The sequence below is a fragment of the Papio anubis genome, chromosome 3, assembly GCF_008728515.1.
Source record: "Papio anubis isolate 15944 chromosome 3, Panubis1.0, whole genome shotgun sequence".
In the NCBI taxonomy this organism is placed as follows: Eukaryota; Metazoa; Chordata; class Mammalia; order Primates; family Cercopithecidae; genus Papio; species Papio anubis.
In genome coordinates this window covers 20,765,530-20,791,079 of record NC_044978.1, presented here as the reverse complement: position 1 = coordinate 20,791,079, position 25,550 = coordinate 20,765,530, and the positions used below count along the sequence as shown (strand labels likewise).

The 25,550-nt window shown below is 42.8% G+C and overlaps 1 protein-coding gene across 14 annotated transcripts in view; it reads left to right on the top strand.

Moving 5' to 3' along the window:
• PALLD (palladin, cytoskeletal associated protein) overlaps nucleotides 1-25,550 on the top strand; it is a 431,565-nt gene that overhangs the window by 324,620 nt on the left and 81,395 nt on the right. Inside the window, exon 1 of one of the 14 annotated variants that reach the window (XM_031663998.1) lies at nucleotides 13,019-13,185. The exons of 12 other annotated variants lie outside the window; for them this stretch is intronic. The gene's annotated coding sequence lies outside the window, so the exon portion shown is untranslated. Of the gene's footprint in view, nucleotides 1-13,018; nucleotides 13,186-25,550 lie in introns of those variants that run through there. One more of the 14 variants, XM_009207839.4, reaches the window with a different exon arrangement.

Here is a 25,550-nt window from a genome sequence, read left to right as displayed (position 1 = left end):
AAATAGCAAAATGTCAATTATTTAAAAATATCAAGTGTAATTCTTTTGAGAGAAAAACAATCACACACACGAATGTAACGGCAGAGGTTCTGAGATCATTTGTGTGTGTGTATGATTCCTCCAGTGTAGCTGTGAATAATGTGAGGTAACCAAAGATGGGCAGAGTCAGTCCAGGATTAAAGGCCGTCATCAGCAGCGCCCCAATTTAAAGAGAAGATTCAGGACACCTGCACAAGAATCTCCTTCTAAAGCCCCGAATGGCAACTGGGAGCCAACCGTGACATTGAGATCACATAATAAACTGTTCTCACAAAGAGCAGTTCATTTAATCTTTCAATGCTTTTGTTTTGGTGACTTCTCTACTGCTGGGAGTAATTATGAAGAACTCCAAGTGATTAGAAAGCATTTTGCATAAATCAGCTTGTTTGAATTATTCCATTTCCAGGGGAAATTAATTGCGACTTAGAACAATGCAGAAATTATTTACACACCCCAGTTTCAAAAAGCAGAGGAGAAGCAACGAAGTAAATATATCTTTATAGAACTTCCTGTGATGGCTTATAATAACTATTGAGTAATCATAGAATGTTAAATGTAATCTCATCCAACCCTCTATAGTGGAGATTTGAAAATGGAGACACTGGACTCGAAGTGAATTGTGCGGTGTCTCACAAGGAGTTAATGCCAGAGCCAACTCCTTTGTTGAAAATAGTAGTTAAATTCTTAATGGCTGTTCTCTGGAGCTGTACTTACTGCCCTTGCCTTCTTCTTGCCCCCCTCCTATGGTGAACTTAAACAGTACTTCCGGTCTTACTTTGAAAGACTTAAGAGTTTGAAAGAACTCTAGACAATTTATAGTCTTGTCTTAGGCAAGGTGATTCTTTAACAGTCTACTTCATCTAGTTACTTATTTTGAATATTAACTCCTTAGTGGAAGAAGTCATGTTTCTCAGTAATAACTAAACTTATTGGCAGCAATGCAACGTGCACTGTGCCAAATGCTTTCCAACGTCTCATTGAATCCTTGCAGCAATTCATGAGGTGTGCAGTGCTATTATTCTCATTTTACCAGAGGAGGAAACTAAGGCACAGAGAGGTTAAATAACTTCCCCAAAGTCTTACACCTAGCAATGGAATATTATGCAGCAATTAAAACTGGTAACAAGCCTACGAAGGCAAAAATGTTTATGATAAATGATATAATAATAGTTACCTTGTGAAATTGCAAACTATTTGTATAGCTATGCTTTGAGGACTAGAAAAGAACATGGAGAAACAGTACCAGTTATGCATTTGGATACGTATGCATCGCAGTGGGTATGTTGAGATTTAGAGGCGCGGTGGCTCAAGCCTGTAATCCCAGCACTTTGGGAGGCCAAGATGGGCGGATCACGAGGTTAGGGGATCAAGACCATCCTGGCTAACACGGTGAAACCCCGTCTCTACTAAAAAATACAAAAAACTAGCCGGGCGAGGTGGCGGGCGCCTGTAGTCCCAGCTACTCGGGAGGCTGAGGCAGGAGAATGGCGTAAACCCAGGAGGCGGACCTTGCAGTGAGCTGAGATCCGGCCACTGCACTCCAGCCTGGGCGACAGAGCGAGACTCCGTCTCAAAAAAAAAAAAAAAGAGAGATTTAGACAAAGTGTCAACCTTGGGATTTACACCCAAAGCATGAGCTCTTAAGCATGAACTTGCATGACTTCAGTAGGTATTCAGTGAAAGTTTTTGAAAATACACTTAAAGTATCCCAAGTAGATGACAATTCTGTTGACTATGACCAAAGGTACGAGGAAGAACTTCTACTTTAATTGAGTAAATAAAATGATGGGCTTCCAGAAGTCAGGTATCCAGGTGATAAATTTGTCTATTTGAATATGAGAATGATAATTACACAGATAACTCCAAAAATTACCTGCATCAGTGAAAATTTGGAGGACAGACATATATAAATTTTGAAATATTGTATGTCATACCAGTGAAGGAATCTAAGGATACTATTATTTATGAAGTGAGGATCTCAACAAGAGTTGTTGAGTAATGAATGTCTCTATTTCTTTGGGTTATGATTCCTATCACATCAGTAGGGAAAAAGATTTAGCAAGTCACATGCTCTGCTTGTCCACAACATCCAAGGTCCAAATGTCGCAGACATAAAGGTATGCCCAGAACAGTCTACTCTATAGTTCACAGAGAGAGTATTTAGTTGAATCATATAAAGGAGTGATTTGAAGGAATTATCTTTACCTAATCCATCCTCCTCCCCAAAGTAGTGGAAAATAGACTGAATTATTTCACCTGAAGTTAAATTTGCATGTTTGAAAGTATGTTTATGAACCAAATAGTGCTAAGCATGATGTTAGAAATGGAAGTCCTAAGTCCTCTACAAAACATTATCTGATGAGTTGATTATGTATTTGTTCTCTACGTATTTCATCTTACCTTAAAACTATGGGATACTGAGGGTTTTCTTTTTTCTTCATCATTTATCCCCTATGGTAAAATATCATGTATATGTATGTGTGTGTATGTAGATATGGGTGGGGGTGTGTGTGTGTATATATATATATGTACAAATATATACATGTTTTATGTATTATTACACATACAGATATACACAAAGAGAAAAATTTGAAGAATGAGATGAATATATGTATATATATAAAGAGAAGTTTTAGGCCAGGTGTGGTGGCTCACAGCTATAATCCTAGCACTTTGGGAAGACAAGGCTGGTGGATCACCTGAGGTCAGGAGTTCGAGACTAGCCTGGCCAAAATGGTAAAACCTTGTCTCTACTAAAAAAAAAAAAAAATACAAAAATTAGCTGAGCGTGGTGGCGCGTGCCTATAATCCCAGCTACTCAGGAGGCTGAGGCAGGAGAATCACTTGAACTCAAGAGGCGGAGGTTGCAGTGAGCCGACATCGCGCCATTGCACTCCATCCTGGGTAACAGAGAAAAACACTGTCTCAAAAAAAAAAAAAAAAAGTTTTAGTAGTTTTTTAAAATCATCTCTCAATAGACTGTTGTTGAAGCCCACTGCTCTGTGTAATACCCCAACACCCATTAGAAGAGTTGCTGAAAGTTCTATGCCAGGCCATGGTGGGCTGGCCTGAGGCCTGATCCCAGAACCCTCCAGCTGAAGGAAATTTTAGAGTTCAGCCATCCAGCCCCTCCGCAGAATACATGGGGAAACTAAGAGTATGAGAATTCTGTCTCAAGACCTCATTTCCAAGAGGACTCAGGACCTGATGAGGTTTTTGTTATATTTAAAGTCTGAATAGCTGTGTGATAATAATGAGCCTCGCTTAGGAATTGTATTGCATACTGGAGCTTTTCTTTGGTTTCAGATTTTTTTCTTTCTTGGCGGGGGGAGGACGGGGAAGGGGAGGCAGGTAGCAAAATACTCTTTTCACCACAAATAAGTTGAAATTGAAAAGGAAATCTTTAGGTACTTAAATGAAAAGTAGGAAGTTTTGCCGATGAGGCCAAATGATGCTGATCAATGGGAAGCTCTGGGAGAGGTGGCTGTGTAAAAGAGAGAGTGGGTGACCCAGGGAAGGGTCCGGAGCTGAATGAGAAGTTGGAATCACATATTCCTATGTCGCAGCCTTCAACCTGATGCTAACTCGTTCTTCAGACATGGAGTCCAACTTCCAAGTGCTGCAGGGACTTTTGTTAAGCCTTTTAAGGATAGCCAAATGAATTAACTATTGTGTTTCACCTACACTCTAGTAATTCACTTTCAGTGGGCAGTTTTATTTTCCCAGATGTGCAGATTGTTCACCAGGGAGTTATGAGTAATTAACTCATAAAAGAAATGTCCAGATGAATGAACTGCAAAGCACCTGTTGTCAACAGCTGATTTTTGTCTCTGTGCTGTGATTATGAAGAGCTTGAGAATACTGGAGGTTGTTTTCTTCTAAAAACTTGTGACACCTGCTGATTTAGGTTCACATAGAATACAATGGTGAATAGAGAATAGGTGGTAGAGCTTGTCTTTATAGCTAATGAAAGAAAAGTGTCAAAGTTTCAGATGAATGTCTCGTACCCAAGGATAGGGCTGCATTATGACTTTCACGGGCCTTAGGCACTTTGCCTTTGTGGGTCCGTTTTTCCGTTAAAAAAAAAAATAGAATCGTATTTTATAGTAGTATTGGTATAACGATGAATGTAATCCAGGCTGGATTCATTATTATATGGTCATCATTATTATATTTATTTATGTTCGCTTTTTCCTTCTGAGTTTATTAAAATTAAAATTTGTTCATGGGTTGCCCAAAGTGTCAGCCCTGCCCACTGAACCTAATGAATAAATTGACCCTGCCCAAGATTATGGACAAAGAGATTCATGGAAGCATAGCTGGCCCCATCGATTTTTACCGTCACTATAACAGAGAACACAGATAGGCCCCTTTCTTCTGTTTTTCCTGATGTTGTCTCTGAGCAATGGGCAGCTCAAGAATCAGAAATCCCTTTCTTGGCAAGGTCGTTCATGCCTGGAATCCCAGCACTTTAAGAGGCCAAGGCAGGCGGATGGATCACTTGAGCTCAGGAGTTTGAGACCAGACTGGGCAACATGGTGAGACCCTGTCTCTAGAAAAAATACAAAAAAATTAGGCAGGTGGTGGTGCACGCTTGCAGTCCCAGCCACTCGGGAGGCTGAGGTGGGAGGATGGCTTGATCCCAGAAGATGGAGACTGCAGTAAGCTGAGATCATAACACTGTACTCCATCCTGGGCAACAGAACCGGACCTGTCTCAAAAAAAAAAAAAAAGAAATTCCTTTCTCCTTATGTAACACTACTTGGCCTAGAAAAGCCAGTGTTTCTGTCCACTGTGCTCTGCCAGGGCTGCTTATGTAGGGCCCTTTGTTCATAATATGACAGCAAAGCAGGTGACTGAATCAAAAATTAATTCCTCCGTGATGCTAAAAGACTGTGTCTGTGTTCTCCAAAATGGAGTCAGTTTGTGCAGAGAATTTTTGTCAAACCAGTTTATTCATTGCTACACAAAGTTTTCTTAAGTGTCATGCAGTGGGCAAACAAGGGAACAATGACACCAAAGTTATGTCAAGCTTATACTTGTACCACCCACAAATGAAGATGGAATAATAATGTTGCCACCTATAAGCTAATGAACAAAATGCAACAATGGGCTCAAACATGCATATACCCATTGCCAATAAATTTATCTCTAATGAGACTTTTGCTAAAATTGAGGTCATGATTTGCAGAAGGCCTGGCTTTTAAAGAGGCAGGACTGAATTTAGTCTTTATTTATGGTTCCCGTATTTTCTTTTTACTTGCATTGAAAGCTTTACTTCCAAAATCTTACCTTGTCAACTTTGTCCAGAAATACATTTTTTAATTTTTTTTACCAATCCTATTAACTGAATACTTTTTAAATGATATTCTAAACTCCTATTTCTCTCAGTGCAGTCTTCTCTCTTTGAACTCTTTTCATGAGCCGTATCTTATTAAAATCCATTACATATTGTAAAAGAAATAGCTATTTGAAAATATTCATGGGCCACCAGTTCCTTTGAACATAGCAGATTGAACCAAAGTTTAATTTGAAACGTCTTTCTATAAATCCTATAAATTGACCAAATTTTCTCAAAATCATTGAACTTTTTCTAAAGTTACTAAAAACAGACAAATATACTAATACAAGAATAATTCTTTGGAGCAATGGAATTGTTTTTTACATTTACATCTATGGAAATCTTAGGTTAAAAAAAAAATCTTGATTTTTTTTTCTTGAAATCTAGTACTTCACTGTATCAGCAGTGACCTAGTGTAACTCATTCAAGGGGCCCATAACAGGCAGTATCAATATTATTGTCAATTGTTTTAACTGTCAATTATATAAACTATATATCAGATAAATTCTTTTTTGTTGTTTTTTTGGTTTTTTTGTTTGTTTGTTTGAGACAAGGTGTCACTCTGTCACCCAGGCTGGAGTGCAGTGGCACGATCTTGGCTCACTGTAACCTCCACCTCCCAGGCTCAAGCAATCCTCCCACCTCAGCCTCCCAAGTAGCTGGGACTACAGACGCACACCACCACACCGGGCTTCTATTTTTTGTAGAGATGGAGTTTTGCCATATTGCCCAGGCTGGTCTCCAACTCCTGGGCTCAAGTGATCCTCCCACCTTGGCCTCCCAAAGTGCTGGGATTATAGGCATGAGCCACTGTGCCTGACCAAATTCATTTCTTTAATTGCCAGTGTTATCAAATATTTTCTCCTATGGAGCTTATGGTCTATATTCAGATAATTTTCTAATTTTAAATACATTTATTACATTTTTATATTTAAAGAAAGTTTAATTGGAATATTTGGCTTCTCCTTATTCTCTCCTCTCTCCTCATTCCATTTCCATATTGGAGTCTAGGTTTGTACATTTTATTTTGTTAAAAATATATACTGCAAAATAATCTCAACGATTCTCTTAGTAGTTGGATGTCTTTGCTAGAAAACCTTTAACTTCATCACTGAAGCAAATCATTATGTATTTTCCTAATGAGAAAAATAAAGTACTTCAGATAACATAATCCCTTTTATTTGACCCAGAGGGTTTGTGTATTGATCCAAAGGAATGGATATTCAAGTTTAAGACGTGAAGGACTGGGTAGAAGGAAGGTTTCAGAGATGACAGCTTTATCAATGTTAGGGAAATAGACCCGATTCCCTCCTTCTTGTGAACATAGTCCACTATATATAGCCTGTTGGAGTCCGTGGTTTCCTTTGAATTTACTTCGTTCTTCTGAAAACGACACTGCAACACCCTAAGCAGCTCCATTGCTGACAGAGTTTTACTTCCTGTATTTCTGGGAGCAACAATGGAATCATGGCTGATGTGGGTGTTTTCTAAGCACTCTGGAAATCTACATGAAATGCGACACAAGATTCTTTGTTATGGTGTCACCGGAGGTAATATTAATAATATTAAAAGAACAAGCTGAGGACTTTATGCATGATCTCACCCATGACTTCATGAATCGCCACTGGGATTAATGTAAAATGTGTAATCCTCGCCTAAATATGCCATCTTTGTCTATTATCCATCACTATATTTATAAGACACAACTGAAGGTTTTTCCTATGTAGGGTAAGTTCAACTATTTAGTTCACTGATTATAGTATTTCACCACTTATTCAGGAAAATCACATAAACAGGCAAATTCCCACTATGCCTCTTTAGTAATCCACATGGAATCTGTGGATGATTCCTTCAGAGCCAGCATAACTCATTTGATTTGGAAAAGGGTGCTCAATAGTGAGTCAGATTCTTCTGTGGATCAAGCGGGACATGTTTAGAAGCTGCCTTAACTATTTCAGATCAAGCAGACCTGACTGTGCACAATTAAACTGGGCAATAATAAGTTGCTCCGTTGGTAAAATGGAGATCTTAGGGACGGTGAACAGACAGTGAATGGACTTCTCATAAATATGTAATTTTTACTCCAAATATATATGTTCCTTGGAGCTTGGACTCTGGAGTTAAGGATTTGCATCTCTACTCCTCCCCTTACCAGCTCTGTGCCCTTGGGTAAGTTACCTAACCTCTCTGTGCTCACTGTCCCTGGAATGATAGTTATAGTGATACTTCCTCATGGTTTCTATAGTCAGATAAACATGAGAATGCATGTGATATGATTGGCATAATGCCAGCCCAAAGTAAAGTTCAGATTATTTTTTTCTCTGTCTTTTTTACTATCTGTAACTACTGTGTTTTGCAAAAACAAATAAAACCCAGCTCCCCACCTGCTACATACCAAACAGTATGTTAGGCGCTGCCCTGGCAGCATCGTGCTGTCTTTTCAACAGCAGTCCAGTGGCGTAAATACCTGAACCTCCACTCCCAAAACAAAACCTTTGTGAGTTCAAGGGAGACAGTGGAACTGACCCCACTCTGGCCAGCTCCAAAGGCCATGCTCTTTTCAGGACATGCCTTCACTAGATGACCTCTTCAGCCCCTCCCAACTCTGATTTTGAGTCCTCTGGAGTTGTCTCGGATGTTCAAGGCTTACCTCACTCTCACAAGCTCAGCCTGTGTTTTGTTTATCGTAGCGTGACCTTTCTTTACATTCCAACTGCAGATGCGGTCGTCACGCTCCCTGCGACATAGCATTTGGTGTCCACTGGGTTCTAGTTGTGTCTATATGTACAAGCAGTCCCATTTCTTTCTTCCTGATCCATTCTCCCTGCTCTTAATAAAAAGTTATGAACAAACCAAAGAACCATAAAGTTATCTTTACCAATAGGATAGATGAATTTGCTTTTATGTTCAAAGTATGAGTTGTCCTTGGAGGGGTGCCCTTTCCCTCCTCCCCTAATAGTCTGTGTTCATGATCAGATGATGCATGAGCCTGATCCACTTTAGAAGACCCACATTTTGGTTTTTAAAAGTTTCTCACTTTTCTTAAAATAATTACTAGTTGTTGATATGGAGACAAATGTTGCACTTAATTACAGAGTCCAAATTCAGAATAGTCCAAGATTGTTAAAAGTTGCTTATTCTTAAAAATGAACGGACTAAAAGCTGATCTTAAGCATTCCACTCTCAGAAACGTTTTCCCAAATGTAACATTACTATGAATCAATATCAGGTAAAAGCTATAATTAATCTGTTATTTTCTTAGTCTTGTTCTTGTTTGATAAATGTACTTGGGAACCCTTGCAAAGGTAGCAACTACAATAGAAGAAATAGGCCATTCAGGCAAGATTCTGTGACTCTAAAAAATATAGTAAGGGCTAAATCAAGTTTTTAAAAATAACATCAAAGGCCAGGCACGGTGGCTCATGCCTGTAATCCCAGTACTGTGGGAGGCCAAAGAGGCAGATCACAAGGTCAGGAGTTCGAGACCAGTCTGGCCAACATAGTGAAACCCTGTCTCTACTTAAAATACAAAAAATTAACTGAGTGTGATGGTGCACGCTTGTAATCCCAGCTACTCAGGAGGCTGAGGCAGGAGAATTGCGTGAACCCAGGAGGTGGAGGTTGCAGTGAGCTGAGTTCACGCCATTGCACTCCAGCCTGGGTGACACTGCAAGATTCCATCTCAAAACAACAACAGCAACAAACATCAAAACACCAGAAGTGAATGGAACAAGATCCTGATGCTGAACTGATTATCAGAACATCTGTTAATAGACACCATTGATCACTGAGGAAACACATAGCAAAAGCCTCCTCGTAGAAAATGTGCCAAGCCAGAAGCCAGGAATCTTCTAGGAAAATCTCTAGTTTTCATTAAAATATTAAGCAAAATGCCTGAAGATATATTAACGTTCCTTTGCTGCTACATGGAAATAAAATAAACGAAAATATAGAGTTTGGGCCTTAATTCTTAAGTTAGAAAAGCATGATTGAACAATGTCGATTTGTGGTAGCAGTAAAAAGACGTTCACTTGGTTTGCTAATCGTATCTACTTTATAAAATATTATATACTACCTATGCTGAGCATTTTGAGCTAGATGGTGTGTAATACCTGTTAGTAGTTAGACAGATCAATCAGTCGATTGATAAATAGATAGATCTGTGATTTGGTTTTGCTGCCAAGATCTTCTTTCTTTAGTGAATACTATTGGTTTTAATGTCTTTCGTTTTAGTGTTTTAGTTTTTAACCACCTATGTTTCACTATTTTCATTGTGAGGAAAATATAAAAAGGAATGATTTGAAGGGTTACTTTCACCCTTTCCACTTTTCTTGCCAAATACTTGGCTAATTGAGCACAATGTTTCATCTGAAAGTAAATTTGTATGTTTGAAGCCATAAGCTCTGAGCCAAAGCCTGCTGAAGGTACAGCCAGAGATGCATGCCCGGAAGCAGAGCCTCTGGCAGATACAGCCAGCAAAGCTGAAGGGAGTGCCCTGAGGGTCGCTCCTGATGAAATAAAAGCTCATTGTGTGTTTGTTCTCTGCCCCTTTCATCTTATCTCAAATCCATAGAATGCGAAGTTTTAGTTAGGGAAGAATGAAATAAAAGTAATATAAGGAGAAGACTTGATCAGAATCTTCAGTTTTCAGAGGAGGATGGAATATTCTTTTTCAAACGTGGCAGAAATTCTCATCAGTGCTTCTACTGATGCTAGTTCTAGCAATTCTGGGGCTTGTTCAAAGTGATGGCCAAGATGTATCCACACCTCCCACAGTTCATGTGTAAAAACTTCAAAGTTGCAAACATTAGAATATTCAGTGTTTTGCATCAGTGTCTTCAGTCTTCCCGGATTTCAGCACTGAAAAGTGAAAACTGGTCCACGTGCATGCATCTTTCTGGGCACCTGTAGTTGGAATAAGGCAGACATAGAGATGACAGATCTAATGAATCATCCTTCTTTTGCTGCCTCTTCAGAGTAAAAGAAGTGGGTATGTTTTCTCACAATCAACTCTCCAAGTCTCTTCTACCCCATAGTCCCTTCCATGGCAGGTAAACACTAGAGGCGGTAATAACAGACATCTATTTTATTCTTTCTGAGCTTATGTTGTGAGTGGACTCCTAAATCATAAAATCACAAAATTTAAGAAGCGCAACTTAAAAATCTATCAGACTAATCCCATTATTGTGGAAATAAGGAAGCTTCAGAGTCCCACAGTTAATGGCACAGATCACGCGTCCTAACTCCCGTCTGGTGGCACTCTTTACTCAGTGTCATATCACAGCCCCCAAGAAAACCCTGCTGCAGGTCAGGTGATGTCATTGCTGCACCCCTAAGGGCCATTTGACATGGGAGTAAACGAGCTGAGAATTCAAAAGAAGGTGGAGCTAAACAGGGAACTACTATTAGAAATATTAGAATAGACAAAGTTGTTTTCACTCTTTAAAGCTTTTGTCCCAGGACAATGAATTGTTGGTCTATCACCCTCTCAAAAATGGAAGAGATAATAATGCTTTGTATTATCCCCAGAAAGATGACTATGGTCAGTATATTGTTAGGTTAAAAAAAAAAAATAGGTTATAGGCCAGGCACGGTGGGTCACACCTATAATCCCAGCACTTTGGGAGGCCAAGGCAGGTGGATCACTTGAGGTCAGGAGTTCGAGACCAGCCTCGCCAACATGGTGAAACCCCGTCTCTACGAAAAATACAAAAATTAGCTGGGTGTGGTGGCGGGCACCTGTAGTCCCACCTACTTGGGAGGCGAGGCAGGAGAATCGCTTGAACCCAGGAGGCAGAGGTTGCAGTGAACCGAGATCACACCACTGCACTCCAGCCTGGGTGACAGAGTGAGAATTTGTCTCAAAAAAAAAAAAAAATTATATACTGGGTGCGGTGGTCACATCTGGGAGGCCAAGGCAGGAGGATCACTTGAGATCAGGAGTTTGAGACCAGCCTGGGCAACGTAGCAAGACCTTGTCTTGAAGAGAAAAAAATGTTTTAAATTAGCTAGGTATGATGGCACGGGCCTGTAGCCCTAGTTACTCAGGAGGCTGAGGTGGGAGGATCACTTGAGCCTGGGAGGTCAAAACTGCAGTGAGCCATGATTGCACCACTGCACTTCAGCCTGGGCAACAGAGTGAGATCCTGTCTCAAAAAAAAAAAAAGTTACAAAATTGTATGGAAACAATGATCTAAGCTATTTTAAGTGTGTGTTTAAATACACATACAAAAGCCTGGAGGACTATACGTTAGGCAGCTAACAATGTATCTCTAGGAGTAAAATCACAGGGACATTCAATTTTGATTTATTGCTTAAAGAGCAATATTTGGTTTATTAATATTTTACAAACAGCATTATTCATTTAAAAGTCAATAAAGATATTTCTGAGAGAGGAATAGACTACCTGGCTGAAGGCAGTGAACCTAGCAATGCTGGCGTTAGATATCAGTAATGAAGGCAGCATACAGTTACAGTACTAACCCCTTTAAACAAGTGGTCTACTGGCTATTCAAAACTAGTTGGCATTTATTGGCCGTTACCGAGTGATCACGTTACTGAAACAGCCTGGCACAACAGTAAGTTCAGTAAATGGTGGATATTACCATTCGTTCACTCATTCATGCATTCATTTTGTTGACAGCTTGTTGTGTGTGAAACGTTTGGTCCCAGTGGCCAAGGAGCACACGCTGGAAGCAGAAAGAGGACGGAAATTGTTGTGACATGGTGTGCCAAACCGGCTACCAGAGGATTATACACAGAGCCGGGGTGTCCTTAGCTGATCTGGTGAAAGAAAAGTTGGTGATCTGGATTTAAGGCTAAGCCCACAATCTGTCACAAATTTTGCATAGAATATTAATTCTGGGACGAATGAGACCAGTTCCTCTTTGAAAACAGTTCTACAGAAATTCCTGTGTAGATGAGTGTTAAAACAAGTGACTCAGGACCTCCAGTAGGTTATGACCTGAGAGGACCACAGGATAGGATAGGGACTGGGTTCCTCAGATGTTGCTGGATCAAAGTGCTTTATTCCTCTCACCCTAAGGACTCCTGAATTTAGTTATTACACGGAACACAGCAAACTAATTAATGGAAATCTAAAAATTATCCTTTCTCTTCCTTAGAGAAGAAATATACTGCATGATGATTTGTGCTTTTCGATTTAATGTCACATACTCATTTTTGCCCTGTACGTGAATATCCGTCCTCAGAGCTGGGACTCTCCCTCCCCCCAGCCCCAGCTCAGCCCCAGCCCCGCGGTTCCATTCCTTCAGGGCAGCTTCCATTCCACCGTGAGTTTCTATTGCTTTCCCCTAAAACGCTGCCCTGGAGTCGGGTTTATTGGACACTCTAGTCTGTAAAGGAAAAAACACAAACACCGGAGGAGAATCATCCTAACTTGCCGACAACATATCTATGGGCCTAAAAAAGTTACATTCTTTCCCGTTATTAGCACTTCTCGATCGTTCCAGGAAAACCCGATTTGTAACCTGGCTGCCCCAGGAAGGGGCCTGCGACCAGAAAGATGCAAAGGGCGGGACAAGGTTACGAGTGGGTGCGGGGAAGCCTCCCTAACCTGGGGGCCGCGTCCGAGAGCTGCGAGCCACGCCTCCTCTCTCCCGGCGGCGCCGCCGGACTCTTATTTTGAAGGGCGGCGGTGAAGCCTCGGAGCCTCCTGAGTCACCCGGCGGGCGAGGTATAAAGCCCGGTACCTGCCCCGCGCCCGGCCCGCGGAGCCCGCTGCAGCTCCCGCTCGCTCCGGACGCGGAATCGGGCAGCAGCGGGAGGCGGCCGGGAGAGCCGAGGTAGGCGCGGGGAGTCGGCCCTGAGGCTGGTGGAGGAAATTTGTGAATTAAAGGGAGGGCAGCGTGCAGGGTGGGCCGCGAGTCGGGGGTGGAGGGCTCGGAACAGGGTGGGGGCGGGTAGGACAAGAGACTCGTCAGAGCACTTTCCACCCGGCCAGTCCCTTCCCGAGCCCTCTCCCTCCCCCGGCCGGCGGGAGCACAGAACCCTGAAAGCGGAGCTCCAGATAGGAATGTTTGCATCATCTTGGCAGGGTCGGGGCGGGAGAAGATGCTCTGCTGCCACGGACGATCCCTCTCGCTCTCCTAACTTTTCTCTGAACACCTCGCACCCACCACCCCCGCCCCTCTCTTAATCTTGGCCACGCTCACCGAGGGGTCAGACCTAGGGTGGGAGGGCAGAGAAAGCGGGGCTGGCAGACGGGGGTGAGGGCCGTGGGGGCGATGACATCATTCCCTGGCAGCTGGCGGGGAGGGGGTGGGGACGGAGGGGTCCCCCCGACCTGAGCCGAGCCCTCCCCTTCTCAAGTCCATCCTCCTTTCTTTGGGATGGTTCGCCCCACCTGGGCGCCATTCAAAGAAAGTTTGCGCGTAACTCGGGGGTCCTTTCCCTGGCCGGGTGCTGTGCCCGGCCCGCAGTCGGTGTTTCTTCCGGGCCTGGGGGCGGCGTGGAGCCCGCGGCTCAGTCCCCGCAGTCCCAGGCCGTGGCCGCTGCTTTGTTCACGCCGGGCGCGGGCCGAACTCGAACCTCAGCTGCAGCGCTGGCAGCGCGCACCGGCCACGCGTGGGTTCCAGGCCACTGCCGAGCCAAAAAGGGAAGGTCCCCTGAGCAGCCAGGCTGGCCCTCCCCGGGCCTGGGTACGCTCCCAAAGCTGGAGCGCAGGGCTGTGGGCCGGCCCCGCCCCAGGGCTGGGGGCTTCCCGCGCGTTTGTCTCATTTTAACTTTTGGGGGCAGCTCTGTCTCGAATGGTGAGTGGTCCAGACTCCAGAAAGGAGTTTGCTCGCTTGAGCCCGGATTGAGGCTTGGGACCTTTGCTCTCTTGCTGGGGACGGAAGGGGGCGCGCTGGGCAGGAGAGGGGGCGTCGTAGTCGGGTCTCCCTGGGCTCGGGCATCTTCCCACCCTGCGGAGCTGGGTCTTGCGCGGCACGCCCCGAACAGGCCCGGGCACACCGAGCCCCGTTACTGGTCTTCAGGCGAAATTCCAGGACCGGTGTGCTGGGAGTTCATCAACCTGGGAGTCTCTAGGAGCCCGAGATGACTGAATCTACATTTTGATGTGTAATCACAGAGAAACTAGCCCGAGAAAAGGACAGAGGGACGGACCCAAGTTTCAGAGGCATGGAATAATATGATCCTGGTTCATAAGCCTTGAAAAGCTCCCCTCCTCCAGGTTAAGGAATGGTGTCACCAGCCTTGGCTGTGAGGATAGTTTCTTGATTTGTGTTATGCAGGCTCCTGTCAGGAATGTCTGCTTAACTCCCACTACCTAAGGAAAAGATAGCCAGAGAACTGGCCAGGAATCTGGGTTTGGATTGCTTCTAGAGCTCACAATACAAAGATAGCATCTTTCTTGCTTTGTTTTTTCTTTACATCCCCCCCCCCCCCCCGAAACCATTTTTTCCCCCTTAGGACTTGGCAGACTTTGATTTAGATAAGAGGTTTGAGTTCATTTGATTTTCCCCATGTCTGTTTAGATCAATGGATATAGGAGATAGTTTGCAGCTAATATACCCCTATGCCTTAGTGTGAATGTAAGATTTATAACTTGAGAGAGGCAGTTAATAGCACATCCTTGAAGCATAAACATATGAGATAGACAAGAGCTAGATAATAAACGGTTTTTCCCCTAATCCCTAAGCTTTACTTATTTTTTTTACTGATTCTTGTACTTTGTTTTTAGAAAAAGGAGTGGGGTTGGTTTCCCAGTGACTGCATCCATTAAGAAACTGGGCATGTACAGCAAGTAGCAAAATATGCCAACATCCAAACCATCTCTGGCTATGTGAAAACTTGGTGCCCTGTGTGAGGAGCATGGGGGATGGTTGGAAATAATGTAGCTTTATTTTTATTGTGATTGTTGGAATTCATGAATCATAAAATTCTGATAGCTGGGATGGCATGGTAGCTCACCTGCTTTAAATAATGTAGTAACTACAGGCCCAGCCTGTCCCAGGTGAGGACCATTGACTTAGTAAACAATAAACAGATGTCCTACTCATAGCAGCCTTGGTATTGCTTCAGTAGATCCTTATGAGCTCTAGATAGTTTTCAGTTGACTTTTAATACTTTTAAAGGTAACAATAGGCTGGGCATGGTGGCTCACACCTGTAATCCCAGCACTTTGGGAGGCCGAGGTGGGCGGATCACGAGGTCAGGAGTTCGAGACCAGCCTGACCAGCGTGGGGAAACCTCGTCTCCACTAAAAATACAAAAATTAGCCAGGCACGTGTGCCAGGATTATAGGTGTGTGCCTATAATCCCAGCTACTCAGGAGGCTGAGGCAGGAGAATCACTTGAACCCAGCAGGTGGAGGTTGCAGTGAACTAAGATTACACCACTGCACTCCAGCCTGGGTGTCAGAGCGAGACTCCATCTCAAAACAAACAAAAACAAACAAAAATTAAATGTCACCACCTTGCATTGTACTTGATCTTCAGAATTTTACTCTATTGTCTTAAGCCTTTAAAACTTTGCTCATGAGCTATATTATTTAGACTACCTTTGAGGGTAGTTGCATTTTTCCAAAATATTATTTTCCCTAGGTTACAGTAAACTTTTGACTCTGTTAAATTTGAAGCAACTAATTATTCCTGAAACATATAAAGCATTTCCTGGCAATGTTCAGGGAGTCCATACTGCTCAAGGTGCTAAAGTCATTATTTCAAGGGGAAATTATTAGCGTGTTCCAACAGTTCTTAATTGTCCAAACAATTGTTGATTTCCCCCCTTTCCAGATTTCTTTCACAATAATTGGGAACTATAAAAAGATGTATTCGACATTTTCTTTTGTGCATATTTTCCACTTAAACAATTTTGTATCAAAACGTATGGTACTTTTTCAGCACTTATTTCAGGAGATCCAGAGAAACACTGAGTAATCACAATTCACTATGCTTCAAAAATTGCCTCCCTTTCAGTATCTTGCCAAATAATCTTCTTCAAGTAAATGGGAAAAGTACACACTAACCATATACTTTTTTAAAATAATACATTAAAAGAGCACTAAAGTGTTCTTTGAAAGTGCTCCTGGTACTATATACATATTGACTCATTCCAGCAATGTTCTTTTAAGATACAATACAAGAATTGGAACTCGACCAGATTTGAGAGAAAGATGCAGAGAAGGTGAAGATTTGTTCCAGGGCCGTACAGAGAGGAAACTGAGACACTCATTTCTTCTTAGTTCTGTCTTCCAGGTTTTAGCCCTAGATCTCTGAGATTGCACTAATTTGAGGGATTTTTTTTTTTTTTTTTAAAGAAAACAGGGAAGGTCTGTTATCAAATTTTAAGAGAGGATAAAGAATTAGAGATGGTAGATGAGAAATGTTTCATCCAAAGAGTCTTTTGTTTGTTTTGTTGTTTTTTTTGAGACATAGTCTCGCTCTGTCACCCAGGCTGGAGTGCAGTGGTGTGATCTGGGTTCACTGCAGCCTCTGCCTCCCAAGTTCAAGCGATCGATTCTCGTGCCTCAGCCTCTCAAGTAGCTGGGATTACAGGCATGGGCCACTGTGCCTGGCTTGAAGACTTTTAATGAATAGAAAACAGTGGCCCATTCTTATAGAAAAGACATGGAGATAAAATGAAATAAGGAGAGCCTGAGGTGTCAGGGAAGGAGAAAGAGCATTTTGAAACTGGTGGCAGATACAGTTCTTTGCCCAACTCCATGGGCTACTTAGGGCATAGATTTCTTCCTGCACAGTTAATCTTAGCTGCCTTACTGGTTATGTGCTTTAGGGTTGGCCGTAATTGGTAACATAAGCCATTCCAGTTAGGTGAGCCTCTCTTCCTTGTGTATTTTGGATAATGACTCCGAGGAAACAAGCTGGAAATGTGGGATGGTTAGCTAATGTCAGTGCCGAGTCTCCGTGCTCAATGCGTGTTAGCGCAACTGCCAAAGCTCCGCCGCTATGGTAAGTCAAGATGGTGATTTTCAGTTTGGCAGAGACTGTTGGAAGGCGTAATGGCTTATTTGATGGAAAAGATTTCCTGCTGTGGGAGAAGCTGCCATTTGCAGACAAGGTGTGTCAGCCAGAAGAAATGAGCAATAACCATTTTCTGGTTTCTACTGGCAAAAGCTTTGTATTTTTTTTTATATAGAAGTGTTAAAAATAGATTCATAAGAAAAATTCATAAGATTCATACGAAACCAAGTAAAAGGTACAGACACTGAAATTTCACCAGTGAAGGGGAGAGAAGAGAGCCAACCTTTGTTGAATAGTCATTACTAACCAGGTGCTTCCGTTCTCACAAAATGGTGTGAGGTAGGCCCGCCACATTAGAGAACCGAGATCAGGCAAACAAATGAAGTACTGCTGAAGCGCCGCGCAGGAGACTCTTAAGCTTGGTGTTACCGTCTATGACATTCGGATGCCTTCGTGAGGCTGTCAAACTTACTGTGAAGTAGGCGGCCCTCAGCTTTCAGATGGGTTGTGTTCTGATTGTGAGTTTATAAAAACTCACTGCTGGGAACCCTGAACACGCTTTTTCACTGAAACTATGTCACATTTAGTGGTTAGTTTCCCAGGCCAGCCCAGAAATCATAGCTGAAGTATTCTGTCTTATTAATAGTACCATAGAACCAAGCCACTATATATAACATGGTTTTTGTGGGAAAATGCACTCAGAGCTCCAACTTGAGTTTTTTAAGGTTTTTAGTTCCAGTTACAATGGCAAAAGGGACTCCACCTTCTCTCTTTTTCCATTTAAGCCCTGGAGGGAAAATAAAGGTACACAGAGATACATTTCCTTTGATACTTCCTTATGCTAACAGAGACCCCACCCTGGACTGCAGAGCGATGGGGAGGGGGGATCCTGGCAGTAGCTGGCTTTGTGGCAACAGAGAGGAAAGAGAGGAGGAGGAAGAGGGCACAGGTAGCGGAAGAAGTGAGGTCTAGATGTCATCACCTATGGGACCAATTCTGGATGGCTTATCAATATGAGCTACAGGCTGACTGACATCATTTCCTTACTAAACATCATTTTTACTGAGAACCTAGTAACCTAGACCTAGACATTAACGTTACTTAGTTGTATGTTCAGTACTTTTTAAGTGAAGGTTAGATTTTAAATAGTCTTCAGTAATAGAAGGAAAGCACATATGTAGACATCTTATTTTTCTTTTTCATGCCAGTCTATTGAATGCCCAAACCAGCACCTATCAGTAACTGAATAGACTCAAGGTAAACCTGGATGCTAATGAATATAAAATTCAAATTAATCATAGAATAGATACTGTTTGTTGAGTACTTCAAACCAGAAAATGTGCTAAAATGTTGAACACATTTTATGTCATTCAATCCTCACCACAATCCCACGTAGTGAGTACTGTCAGCACTCCCATCTTAGAAATGATGAAAGTGAGATTTTAAGAGAATAATTTGTCAAGATCACACAGATCAGAAATGGCAAGTCTGGGACCTCATTAATTCAACAAATATTTTTGGAGCAAGTCCTGTGGCCCAGCCTCTGTGTTAGACTCTGGGAGTAAAGCAGTGAATGAAATGGACAAATATGCCGAAATCTTTGCCCTTGTGGAGCTTATATGCCAGTGGAAAGAGACAAACCATAAGCAAAACAAACTAAACAGCTAGCGCCTCAGATGAAGTTACGTGCTATGCGGAAAAATAGATGTAGGGAGCATGAGGAATGCCAGGTTGGGGTCGCGATTCAGGGAAATAGAGAATACGGGCTGAAGGGTGGCTGTGAGTCAACAAAATCATCAGTCCAGGAGTACATGCGCTATTGTTTCTCGCAGCAACCCATTTTATGTTTAACACCAAATGTTGAGTACATGTCACCCTCATCAGTCACTGCTTCTACTGCAGCAAGTGACTGGGGAGGTATCCAAGAATGACTGGTGAAGGGCTTGACCTTTTCTATCCCATGGTCAGGAAAGATAAGGACAGTTGCTGGAGGGATGTCCTAGAGCGGCTGGGGTTTGGTGCACAAGCAGAGGGCTTGACCTTAACCAAGAGCGCAGAGCTGATTCTCCTGTATTGCCGGAAAACAGGCGGAATCTGGGGGTACAGATGAGGGCTGGGTAGAAGGAGCAATGGAAGCTCGTGGAAGTTCTGTTTCTTCAGTTTTCTCAGTGGAATGGGGAGCGAGGGTCGTGGAGGGAGTGTGGGGCGGCGGGTGCAGTTTGAGGAGAGACATGTGAAACAGTCACCTGGCAGAAAGGGAGCCTGAAGTTAGCTGGTGAAGTGTACACTCAGGATCTGCCCATGGTCAAATTCTGACTATTAACGTCCTTCCACAGTATATTGTAGATCAGAATTCTCTAGTTCACTCCTTGAGGAGAGAGATTATCTTCTAACTCCTTTTTTTGCTGTGTCATTTACTTGGAGCAGAGTCCTGCACTTACTACGTGTATGTTTAATGCTTGTTGAGTGACTGCGATAGGAAAACTACACACTTGTCCAGAAATTTCATTTAAACTTTTCGTCCTAGTTGTCACATTGTTCTCTCCCTTCTCTGAAATGCTCTGATGTTCACAGTTCCCAAAACAGCAATTACTGTTAATTACTTCACTGAGTTAATCTCATTCCTATAACGGATTAAGTTTTAGACTAAGAAAGATTTATTTATTTATTTATTTACTTTTGAGAGAGGGACTCACTGCCTTACCCAGGCTGGAGTGCAGTGGCATGATCATGGCTCGCTGCAGCCCTGACTTCCTGGGCTCAAGCGATCCTCCCACCTCAGCCTCCCAAATAGCTGGGACTACAGGCATGCGCCACCATGCCCGGCTAATTTTTTGTATTTTTAATAGAGATGAGGTCTTGCCATGTTGCTCAGGCTGATCTTCAACTCTTGAGCTCAAGTGATCTGCCCTCCTCAGCCTCCCAAAGTGCTGGCATTATAGGCGTGAGCCACTGCGACTGGCTAAAAAAAAAATTTTTTTTTTTTGAGACAGAGTCTTTCTCTGTCACCCGGGCTGGAGTGCAATGGCGCAACCTTGGCTCACTGCAAGCTCCGCCTCCTGGGTTCACACCATTCTCCTGCCTCAGCCTCCCGAGTAGCTGGGACTACAGGCGCCCGCCACCACGCCCGGCTAATTTTTTGTATTTTTAGCAGAGATGGGGTTTCACCATGTTAGCCAGGATGGTCTCAATCTCCTGGCCTCGTGATCTGCCCACCTTGGCCTCCCAAGGTGCTGGGATTACAGGCGTGAGCCACCGTGCCTGGCCTAAAAATTCTTAATTGTATACTCTTTTGTAATATTGAATGGGGACCACCTAAGTCAAGCCTCATTCCCATCATATGGTGCCCCTGTTGGGGGCGGTGAAGAAGCCTTCTACATCTGTTTCATGACTCCTTCTTGGCTGGCACACTGTTGTGGGCGCTCGGTAGGTAGTCAGTGCGAAATGGGAAAACCACTTGCAGTTAGAATACCACGGGAAATAAATATTGGTGATCTCAGCTGAGTGAGTGGCAAAGGAACTGATGAAGCAGGTGGATTCCAAGGCTAGTTAGGAGAGGGAATTGACTGCACGTGGTGTTGGTGGAATGGGAGGGGTGAGGGAGGGGCATACATCAGAGGTTACTCCCAGGGCTCTACCAGACCCTGGGTAGATAGAGCCGCCGTTTACAGAGGTAAGGAGAGTTTAGTTTTGGACATTCCAAGTGGAGATGTCCAGGACACAGTTATATACCTAGGCTGCCATTCTGGGAGGAGATCTGAGTGGGAGACCATGATTTGGGAATTATCACCACAGATGGTAATTAAAGCCTTGGGAGAGGATGACTTTGCCCGCAAAGAGAGCATAAAGTGAGAAAAGTGGGCTCTCGGTGTTTCAAGGTTGATTAAAGATCCTGTCATTCGCACAGAGCAAGACTCCGTCTCAAAAAAAAAAAAAAAAAAAAAGATCCTGTCATTTGACTAGGCTCTGCTATTTGCAAAATCTGCCCAGGGACAGAATATTGAAGTAAATAAAGCATATTCCAGTAAAACCACAAATAGATTTATTCAAAACTGGAGTTAGAAAAACTTGTGGTTTTTCTTGGTAAAGCCTCATTTTCCATTTATCTTCATAACTATAAATGGATGTATTTGTGTGGAAGATGTAGATTTTTAAAAAAATCTATTTTTGGCTCTATTAAGAGACAAAATGAATCCAAATGTATTCCATACTTCTCTCACATTGCACCATTTTGTTATGTAACAGAGAACGTTTGAGTACATACTGTCCACACCAGCAACTATAAATCTGTCCTGGCAAGTGACTGTAAGATACCCAGGAACAAGCGATAAGGAGCTCGCCTCTCCAGGGAGAAGCTTTTATTTGCAAGAGAGAGTGATACACAAGAACTTGCAAATATCTTTGAAGGGCAGACGAAATCAGCTAGGGCTAAGAAGGCAGCTGTCCAAGTTCATGATTCCTTGGCCCTTGTTTCTACACAACCACCACGAGTTGTCAGTTTGCAAACGTGGAAAAGTATACCATTGTCATATGAGTTCATCTCCCGCTTTTCCAGAGCTACTCAGCAGCGTGGTGGATGCCTAGTGAAACGACCAGAGCTGTGAAGCTACCAGACCTTTACCCAGATCAACTTCTTTGACTCAGGGTACAAATGAACAACATAGTCTGACAACTCACCTAAAAATCTTATGTGGAATGATTTTATGTTGAGAGACTTTTTAAAGCCTAAATTTAGATTCATGAAAACATATCAAGGTCGAGATATGTGAAAGGCAGTGCTGTATGGGAGGGTCAAGTTCCATTCACTTAAAAATACCAGGACATTTGCTGCTGTTCAGTAGGGGAGTTGGGTACGGTAGATATCCTTACCTCCTCACCTCCACTATACAGATTTTTTTTTTGAGACCAAGTTTCGCTCTGTCACCCAGGCTGGAGTGCAATGGCATAATCTTGGCTCACTGCAACCTCTGCCTCCCAGGTTCAAGCAATTCTTCTGCCTCAGACTCTTGAGTAGCTGGGATTACAGGTGTGTGTCACCATGCCTGGCTAATTTTTGTATTTTTAGTAGAGATGGGGTTTCACCATGTTGGTCAGGCTGGTCTTGAACTCCTGACCTCATGATCCTCCCGCCTCCGCCTCCCAAAGTGCTGAGATTACAGGTGTGAGCCACCGTGCCCCACTATACAAATTTTTAAGAATTAACATGTAAAAAGGTTGGGACTTTCCCAAGGTGAGTTGTTGGATCTGGATCTCCTGAGGCCAACTGTGTTTTTCGTTTCAGCACAGCAAGCATCCTTTGAGATGCGGAGTGATGTTACCACTTGAAAATGTGCAGCAAGGGCAACTGCAGAATTTTCCAAAAGCTTAAGCACAGATGGCAAATCTGGCAAAGTCAAATTGAGAACACTGACTGCATGTTCAGGAGGAAAGTTTTTAAGGGTAAATGCTTAAAATCCTGAAGACCCGTTTATTTGGGAAAGCAATTCCAATGGAAAAGTGCGGTTGGGTTACTGAGGGAATCACACAGTGGCAGTTTCTACAACTTGGCCAGCTGCCCTGGGCTGGCAGTTGAGGAGAAAATGCAGCGGAGGTGTTGAGTAGACACTTCAGCCACGGAGTGACAGTCGCTGTGTTCTAGGCACCATCTGTCTGCTCCTTCTGTGGCTCTGTAATGTCTGAGCTCCTGGGTAAGCTCCAGGTAGCCTCTACAATTCTGCTTGGAGCTCAGTTTTCCTATGTGTTTATTTTGATTTTTGTCTACTTATTAAGTTAAATGCAAATCTGAAAATGAAAGAATAGTCACCGTGGACTCCTGAATGTTTGCCCAATGTCATTTGGCTCCCATTGTTTCCTGTCACCATCGCAGTCTACTGAAATCTCTAGGATATATTTCAGAATTACTCTGATGGTGAAAGATTGCCTATCCTATGTAGTCCAACAATTGTTGGTTTATTATGTGAAAAGTAAAGCAAGCATGTAGCATTTACAGAGCAATCCACTTCCACTGTTAATACTGTGATTTGAAGAGTTAGCAGGGAATGTGATAGAGACTGAATATCTTGCCACAAAGCTTGGCTGTGCAGTTGCTCTGCTCTGAATCCCGGGTCTGACTTCCCTCTTTATATGTGGCTTTTGGATTTTCTTCTCACCTTGAGGTAATCTGCTCCTCCTTTCATTCACCGTGCTTTTAGGTTTGGTTTCAGATACAGCCTCCCTTTTGCTACACTCTTCAAAGTTAAAAAAAGAAAAACGACTTCACATTTACTGGTGATGGGCATTCAATTGAAATTACAAACCGGGAAAACATGACATTCCAGCTCACGGCAGTCTGATTAAAGGTGAAACTCTTATGAAATCACAGGATCTGACTGAACATATGGGTCATCTTCTGGCAAACTTAACAGACACCTGGTGTTTTCCGTGGCCATCCAGAAATCTGCATCCTGGTGTAGATATCATGAGTTAATGATGGACTCAAGTGTAGAAATGTGTCTGGGACTTGCAGGCCTCTTGCTTTGTGATACTTTCTTTTATTTTCTGAACTGGCTGAGAAAATGGCTGTCACTCTAAGTCTATCTTCTGATGGGCTGGTAGCTCTCATTCAGGCCATTCACAGCCAGCGGCCTTTCCCCAGACAACCTTGCCTTGAGTCTTCTCTTAAAAAGACTAGAGGAGAGAAGTGCCACTTTTCTTCTCAGCCTTGCTGTCCCTGCCATGTAAGGAGGTACTTAAAAGGCATTCCCATCCAATTCTCTCTCTGTCTGCTCCATCTTCTCTCCATGCTCTCTTGGAGTATTTGGTTAAAACATTTAAGTTGATGACTTTATGGAATATGATTCCCTAGTTTTGGAGAAATAAAAAGATGAATCTCAGACATCAGTAAGTGCCACATTCTAGTTCAAATTATAAGCCTGTGCATGATCAGTAAAACTACATTAGAAATAAAAGCTTCTCAAAAATCCCAAGTACTCATTACCCAAAAAATGATGATAGACGGGGGTCCCACAAATGTGTAGCTGTGTATATGTCATGGTGTACGAAGGCCAGGGAAATACATAGTGCCACCTAACCTAACCAGCTTTTAAGCATAATTACTGTGGTTTTGTCAGAAAGGAATTCTAAATGCAGGAAGGTATGCCATTATTGGGCCACAGAACATAAAAGACTTCCCTGCAAACTTCTTGGAAATGTTTATGCTAATTTATATTTCAGGAGATAATACCCACTGGATATACTCTAATTTGGGAAATATGGGATGATTAATGAATTGGTACAACCTCTAGACCAGGGAAACAGAAGAAAGTTTGGCTTGCAAAATCACAGGTTCCACCTGGTCAGCAGCTTATGTTCTTCGTTTAGCTCAAGTTAGGAAAGTTTACCTAGTTAAAAAAGAGCATTTTAAATTTACATTTGACATTTAATGATTTCAGAGAGTTCTTGGGCATCAGGATAAACAAATTCAGTGTAGCACATATGTAATATAAGAATTCTGTTGATACAATGCCGCAGTCATAGTTGCAGCCCATTATCCCAATTAATAACAATGCTACAATCAAAGTTTTCCCATTGTGGTTTTGATTTGCATAGTAGTAAATGCTCTTGCTATTTTCATAGGCAAGGAGAGTCCACACATGCACTAGAGGCTTTCCATATTAGGCTTTTTGGAGACGTAGGCATGGTGGTGATCTCATGGGGTGTTTGAAGAAATGGAGACTACTTGAATGCAAAGGCTTCTGTGGGGCAAGCAGAGTAAAGAATCCAGTCAAATGATGTCAGCCAAGGGTGGCAAGCCCATGCCCGAAAACCTGGCAGCAGCTCACCCATACCAAGCCACCTGAGACATTTCCTGGGATGGAAACAATGTTACGGAAATTGAACATCCCTGCCAAATTTACCACACCTCGCCAAAGCATGGGCACCTCTCTTATTCATGGGTGCCTCAAGAGTAATTACAGCTTTATAGCACATCTAGTAAGAACTTTAGCGAAAGTGAAAAGGAGTCGGTAACCTTGAATTTTAGCAAACTAGAGGAGGAAGATGTGGACGCCCTTCCCTCACGCGTTAACAAGGATGCTGTTAGGCTGTCTGTCTACTGTGAATCCCTGCTTAGGAGGAAAGTCATCTATCTGGTTGTGCAACTCAAAGAGCTTTGACAGTTTGTTTTTTGTTTGTTTTTATTTGGGTGCAATTTTTCTAGAAAACTATAACCTGTAAAAAATTAAAAA